This window comes from Sminthopsis crassicaudata, chromosome 2, assembly GCF_048593235.1.
Source record: "Sminthopsis crassicaudata isolate SCR6 chromosome 2, ASM4859323v1, whole genome shotgun sequence".
Taxonomy (NCBI): Eukaryota; Metazoa; Chordata; class Mammalia; order Dasyuromorphia; family Dasyuridae; genus Sminthopsis; species Sminthopsis crassicaudata.
In genome coordinates, this window is record NC_133618.1 from 410,508,846 (window position 1) to 410,516,716 (window position 7,871).

Consider the following 7,871-nt stretch of genomic DNA (forward strand, 5'->3'; position numbering starts at 1 on the left):
ATTATAAGCTATTTGAAGGATTGTAGTTTTGTACTTTGGTGGGTTCTCCATAGGATTTAGCTCAATGTTTGTTAGGTATTCAATGAATACCTAGCAAACTTAAAATTATATTTAATTGAATGTGCATAAATCAAAGGGGAGCACCTTGTTAAAATATTTAGACCATGTGACAGATTTCCCAATGAGAAAGAAATCAATTAATAAACAAATATTTGTAAGATGCTTACTATGTACTAGGCACATTGTCAGAAAGAAAGTAAAACTCATTTGACAAATCTCTGCATAATTTTTGACTCAGGAAAATTTTTGTCTATAGGAAACTTACTTTCCTATAATCATCATATATGAAACTCAATAATTCCCTTTTTTGTTTTTAATTATCAGGAAACAGTGCCAAATTCAGTGCTCAGTTCTGGCTTGGGGGACCACTGGTATCTCTTCCCCCTGTCTCCTTCCTATGGCAAAAAATTAAATTATATTACTTTTGAATATGGTTTATTTACTTATTTGTGCTCATGTTGTTTTTCATTTCTTTCCCACCTATCCACGCCCAAATGAATGTAAACTCCTTAAGGGAAAGGATTTGTTTCTTTGTGACTCTAGTCACATAACACAGTGACTAGCACCATGCTTATATTTGTTCTCTGTTTTGTGTTTATTCTTAATTGCCCTCTTTTTACATTATGTCTAATCCTACAAACAACCTCAAATCCCTTTAGAAGTAGACTTGGCATATCATAGTAGAAAACCCTTGACTGGGAAGTCAGAAGCCTTGTTGCTCTAGTCTCATTTTTTTTTTTTAATTAACTGTGTGACCTTGCATCCTTTGGCATGGGGGTGGGGTGGGGAGGAGGACTTCAATCACCTTCTCTGTAAAATAAGAAATTTGGATTTGCGGTCTTTGTTGGCTCCAAATTTCTGGAAATTGAAAGTCTTTTACAATCTGGCTCCAGTCTGTCTCTTTAGGTTCATTATACATTATTCTCCCTAACACGTAATTTTTCATCTCTTGATTATGTACCATTGCACAAGCTTCCCTAATGCCTGGAATATCCTCTTGCTTCATCTTGATCCTTGGGTCTTTTGAGGCAAGTTTTACCTCATCTTTTCTGCCTTCTTCCCCAAATCTATATTACTTTTGTTCCTATCCAGAATTTATTTATCTGAGAACTGTTGTACTCTTATTCCTCATTCCTTTCCCCTCCAATAGATGTAAGAGCTTTCAGGACAGGACTATTTCCTTTTTGTCTTTGTACTATCAGAGGCAGGACCTAAATCACTTTTATCTTTGTATCAGATTTCTAACACTGTGCTTGGCATGAAATAAGTGCTTAAATTAAATGTTTATTTGTTGATTGGGAAAATTATAAGCTACTGCTACAACTAAAGTTAACATTTACATGTTGGCATTGTGTGAAGTGCTTTACAATTATTATCTTATTTGATTTTCCTGACAACCTTGGGAAATATGTACTCTTATTATTCCCATTTTACAGATGAAGAAACTAGGGCAAATTCAGTTTAGGTTGCTTGTTTAGTGTCTGAGAAAGGATTTGAACTCAGGTCTTCCTAATTTCAAGGCTAGTACTCATTCCACTGTGCCACCTAGCTATTCTTCATTATTGAAAGGATTGATGGATGGATGGATGAATGAATATTTTAAAAAATGAAATTGAATGAGAAAGCTGCTCATTTTCAATGGCTTTCTGCTTTAAAGGGCTAAGCCCCTATAGAAGGAGTATATTTTTCTAATAAGTGAAGAGTTTTAGACAAACCCTTGATTGATGACTTCAAGTTTAAATTAGCATGACATTAGAAAAAAGGGGGCTCCTTAGTCTAAGGGTTTGTCAATCTCTGGATGCTTGTAGGACTGACTGATAACCCCACGTTGTATACAACAGAACTAGAAATTAGTTTGCCAGCAGGTGTAAGTGACTACAGTTTACAGTCACCTTTGATAAACTCCAGACAAAAACATATTGATTCCTAATTTGTATCCCATGAAAATAAAAGTCCTAGCTGCTCATGGAAAGCAAAGCTATCAAATGTCACTAGAGATGAGAACCTGGCCTGAATTAATGAGAACAAAATGTAAATATGGTTTAGAATGCATCTGTCTTTCCTGCCTGCCTGGGGAGGACATCCATCTCTCTGTATAAAGATCTGGATAAGCTATTGGCTAATAAGCATCTCTCAGTAGAGGCACTAATATCAGATGTAATGGTTCTTAGGCAATGAGGAAATCAACATTTTTGATACATGCAGATCACTGTTGCTAAGAGTATTTGATTTTTTTTCATGTTATGGACCTCTTTGGAAGTTCAGGGAAACTCATGACAACTTTTCAGAATGTTTTTAAATGTATAGGATTACAAAAGGAATCAATTATATGTAAATATCTTTATCAAAACATATAAAAAAACCAAATAATCCCATCAATTATAGGTTAAGAGGTCTTGATGTTAGAAGATTTAAAATTAGAATCTTTTGGAAAGAATATTGAAGTTAGAGATCACAGGATCAAATTTTTAACACTCATTAGCTTTGTGACTTCAGGTAAAACTTTCTTGGGTTTAAGTTTCCTCATTCAGATGTTTGGTAGTAAGGAGAGAAAAGGTAGTAGCTTAAATGGATAGCAGAATCAAGGGAAAATAATTTTCCAATAAAAGATCTACCTATACACATATATAAAGAGGGGAAAATAAGCAGAGGGGAAAAATGATGGAGATTGTGGTGATGGTAAGATATAAATACGTAGCTTTAAATGATGAACAAGATGCTGAAAGTGATCTCCTGTCCTTTATATGCTTCCTTCATCCTACTCTCTCATTTTCCTTACAATTTACCCCTTCATTTATTTCCTTTTTAAAAAATAATCTTTAATCTCTATTCACTACTTCATTTTTTGCTGGTTACAAACATGTCCATACCTATGCTATTCCCCTCAACTAGACATTACTATCCTTATAAGCCAATATCCTATATTTCTCCTTCTTATAGTCAAACTCTTAAAAAACCCAAACAACTCTATAGTCATTGTTTCTACCTTTCTTATTATTCTCTTTAAAGCCTTCTGCAAACTGGCTCCTGATCTCATCCCCCCATTGAAGCTACCATCTCCAAAATGACAGATCTCTTAATTGCTAAATCTGATAGTCTTTTCTCAAGCTTCAGTTTTCTTATGCTCTTTGCATCATCTGGCACTACTGACTACCCTCTCCTGGATACACTTTCTCTTCTGTATTTTCATGACATTATTCTCTTTCAGCTCTTCTTTTACCTGTCTGATTGCTCTTTCTCAGTTTCTTTTGCTGAATCATCATCCATGTCACATAAACTAGCTGTGGGAATGTTCTAAGATTCTGTCCTGGCCCCACTCCCTCATCTTTTATTTTTCTCTATGTTCCCTCTAACTTGGTAATTTGCTTAGATCCTATAGGTTTGATGATCATCTTTATATGGGTGACTCCTAGGTTTCCATATTCAGGCTTAGTTTTATTTCTCAGCTAAATGTTATTTCATAAACTATCTCTTAGATATTTCTATGCATATTATCAATAGGCATCTCAAAATCAACACTTTGAAAATACAACTCTTTTTCCCCTCATCCTACCCAAACTTCCTTATTTCTACTGAAACAACCACAATCCTTCTAGTTCGGGTTACTGACTCCTCAATCCTACTCTCCTAATATATTTGTCAGTTTCTAAATCTTATTTCAATCTCCACATATTCTACATCTATTCCCTTCTTACCACTTAGCTGGTCATTCCCCTCTCACTTGGATTATTGTAATAGCTTCCTAATTACTTTCTCTCCTTCAAGCCTTTTTTTTCTCCATGACATGAAGTGTTTCTCACTGCTTCCTTCCTCCCCCCACCCCACTTTTGCTAAAGTTCAGGTCTGATTATGTCACCTCCCTACTAAATAAACATGAATGCTTCCCAATGATCTTAAGGAACAAATGTCAAGTCCTTTGTTTAACAATTAATAATCTGCCCTCAGCCTACCTTTCTAGCCTGAGTATATATTTCTCCTTCCCTTCCCTGCCCTGTAAAGTTCAGTTAAATTGTTCCTAGAAAATATCTGCCTTCATATGATTGCCTGGTATAAACTCCCACTTTATATACCTTCTTGTCCCCTGCCAAAGTAATATTGTTTTATACAGACCTATTTAACTTCATGTTGCCTTACTGATTTTAGAATGTAAGTATCCTGATAGCAGACTTTTATTTTTGTTTTTATATTCCCTAATGCTTAGCATGATGACTAGCACATTGTAGGTACTTAATATTATAGTTGTTGTTTGTTCTTTGTTGTAAACTGACCATGACTTCAGGGAGATGATGGCATGGCATGCAAGTGAATTAGATTTAATTGAGGGAGGACTGTGCAAAATTGTCAGCCTCACTTTGTCCTCCAGTGCCAGCTGGATCCTGTGGAGGGATATAAGAATGGTCCTGGATGCAGTGGAAGAACTTAGTCTTTTTAAGCTAAAATATTTAACAGATCTCAATGGGATTAAAGTAATTCATAGTCATTGATTAAGACTAGGTAAGAAAAAAAGTAGAGAGTAGATTATTTCACCTAGTCAAAAAAGACTTTGTATGTGTGTGTGTGTGTGTGTGTGTGTGTGTGTGTGTATACACACACATTTATAGACACACACATATACAGACATACACACATATACATATTTGCTGATAAGGATTTGATGAAATCACATGATATGGGTGACTGTTTTCTCTGCCAATACACTGGACTATTAAGAAAATGAATATAAGGAGTATTTCAATAACGTCAGTGAGTAGCATGATAGTTCTGAGATCATAGATCCATAAAATATTACAATTTTAGTACTAGATGTAAGAGGCTTTGGAGATTATTCATCTGATCCAATTGTATTATTTTATTGATGAGGGAACAAAAAGCCCAGAGAATAGAATATTTTCCCCTAGGTCACATAGTTTAGTAACAATCAGTAGTTGAACTCATATCTCACTCTCCTAGTTCCTTACTGCTCCCCTCTCCCTTCAGCATCTTCAGTACAGACAGTAGAAATTGCTGCCAACTCTGCATTCCATCATAAATATGCTTGGAACTGTGCCTAACAAGAAGATAAGGGACATGTATTAATACTGAAAAATTAATAAGCTTGGGGGGAAATCAGTGTCTTTCAGGGAGGAAAGCTGTTAGAAGAATATAGCAGAGGTTAAGAGAGGAGACTAGGGCAATTTCCTGGCTTGAGGTATATCTGCTTATGCAATCCAAATTCAGTTCTTCACAAACTTCATTAAGTAGCAGATAAAATGGTTTCTGAGATCCCAAAAGCCTTTCCTGTTCCAAGGGGTCGTTATCAGTGGAACTCTGACTCTACGTTGAGAGAATCTGGCCTCAGTTTTTGCTCCTAGCTCATTACCAACGGGATCTTGGACAATTTGTGGTCTTGGTTTGCTTATCTCTGAAATGAGAAGCATGGCTTAGATGGGTTCTGTGATGTACTGTATAATCTTGTCCATGTTGTACTATAAGATAAATTGTTAGATTCAAATGCTCTCTCCTTGACTTGATAAGAATTAAATAGGATTAGATACAGTGAAAGAAAATACAGGCCATGTGTAAGGCCCATTAGGCTGTAGGGGCCCTGCTGGTGCTACTCATCTGGACCTTAAACTTGCACACTTTTCTCAATGCTTCACTCAACTTACTTTTCCCCCCTATTCCAATGCAACAGGAGTCTAATCTACTGAGTTGTGTGCTAATGAGACCTGAAAGTACAAAGATGATCTTCAAAGAGTTTATATTTTATTGATATGGGGGAGGATACAATATGAACTGGATTCGGTCACCTAACTCTTTACCCTTTCAGCATCCCAATTCACTTAGTAACTTCTTCCTAGCCTTTTTTTATCCCAATAAGTTCAACCCTTTGTGTTACTAAGTGCCTTCACTGGGCCACCAATATTTATCTGCTTTCAAATTTTACTTCCTCAAAACTTGGATGAGCAGCAGATTGAGTTACTAGGTCTGCAAAGTCATCTAATCCCTCACTTTCCAGAAATTCTGGAATTTCAACGAAATGGAATAACTTAATCATGGACAAATGATTAAGTGACAGTGCTGGATTTCAAACTCCCTCCTCTTTCACTTGTTGACTTATTCCTGCCTTTTGATTTCTCCAGACTTAGCAGAGTGTTTGGCATAGGGTAAATGCTTGGGGAATGTTTGTTAATTGACTGAATGACCATCCCCGATGGTTGTGATTTCCAAAGGCCCTCCATATTCAGTTTGGTCTATCAGGATACTTTAGGAATTCACTTTGTGTTTCTCCACAAATAAAATCATTTTGTAGACATGAATAATTCTTACTTAAAATGGTTCTGTATTTCAGGGGGTAGCAAGATGGCACAGTGGATAGAATGTCAGACCTAGAGTCAGAAAGAATAATCTTCCTGAATTAAATTCAGCTTAGACATTTACTAGCTATGTGACCCTGAGCAAACCACTTAATACTGTTTGCCTCAGTTTCCTCATCTGTAAAATCACCTGGAAAAGGAATGGCAAACCATTCTAATATCTTTGCCATGAAAATCCCCAATGGGATCACAAACAGTCAGATATAACTATACAAAGCAATCGAATAACAAAACAACCAATATTTCAATCCTATCCCTTGCTGTTGATAACTTGTTTCTGAGTAAGCTTTCCTTGTTATTCAAATGCCCTCCCTAATTATATCTGTAATTCTCCATCTCTTCTTTCTTTCAACTCACATCAACTTGTTGATTTTTAAAAGCCAGTGGATTTTGTAAAATGCTAGCAAGGTCTAAGTGTTCTTTCACTGCTGAAAATGGATTTAGGTGTTCAATAGAACATGGAGGGACTTTCCAGTCCAATGAATGTGGCTCAATCAAACTGTCGCTGGGATTTGTTCTTTGGGCAATTGGAACAAATATAGAAATAACCTTGGAATTCAGTTTAGTGATTTTTTTTCAGTGTTATCACCATTTTTTAAAATTCTGACTTTTGATTTTATCAATATGGAGAACTTCCAGGGAAATATTTCCTTAACCAGTTAAGATGGGCACATCTTCTCTGATTTATTGTCTTAAAAGATTGTTTGGGAGACTAAGAATTGAAATGACTTCCCAGAGTCACCCAGCCAATTATGTGACTGAATTTGGATCAAAACCCATGTTTTCCTGACTCTGAGGCCAACTCTCTATGAACTATTCAACACTGCTTAAATTATTTATGTTTTAGGAAATTACCACTTTCTTTCAAAGATGTGATCTTAAACAACTTTATTTTACAGCAAGATTTTGAGTCTGCTATCAATCATTTATTTTATTTGGAGGCAATCAGAGTTAAGTGACTTGATCAGGGTCACATAGCTATTAAATGTCTGAGATCTGATTTGAACTCAGGCACTCCTGATTCAGGGCTGGTGCTCTAAATCAAATATTTATTTAATACCGACTATTTGCCAGACTCAGTGCTAAGCTCCAGTGAGCCTATGTGAGCTCATAAAATTTTCTCCCTTCATGGATTTGACATTTTATTGAGGGCATATGGCATGTGAAGAGATGAGTAAATGTATTGCACACACACACACACACACACACACACACACGCACACAATAAATAATGCTATGGGATGGAGGAATTAAAGCAGGTTCCTCTTAAGGGATTCAAGAAAGGTATCATATAGGAGATAACACTTGAGCCAAGCTTTGGAGAGAGCTGAGTGTCCCAAAGAGCAGAGATTAGGATGGAGAATAGTCCAGATATAGGAAAAACTTGTGCAAAGGCATTGAGTTGGGAAATTGAATGTCAAATATAGAGAACAGCAAGTTTGGGCAGAATATATA

The 7,871-nt window shown here is 36.1% G+C and overlaps 1 protein-coding gene across 5 annotated transcripts in view; it reads right to left on the minus strand.

Annotated features, from left to right (window-relative positions):
- Positions 1-7,871, minus strand: part of ATP10B (ATPase phospholipid transporting 10B (putative)) — a 296,022-nt gene that overhangs the window by 262,519 nt on the left and 25,632 nt on the right. The window lies entirely within an intron of this gene.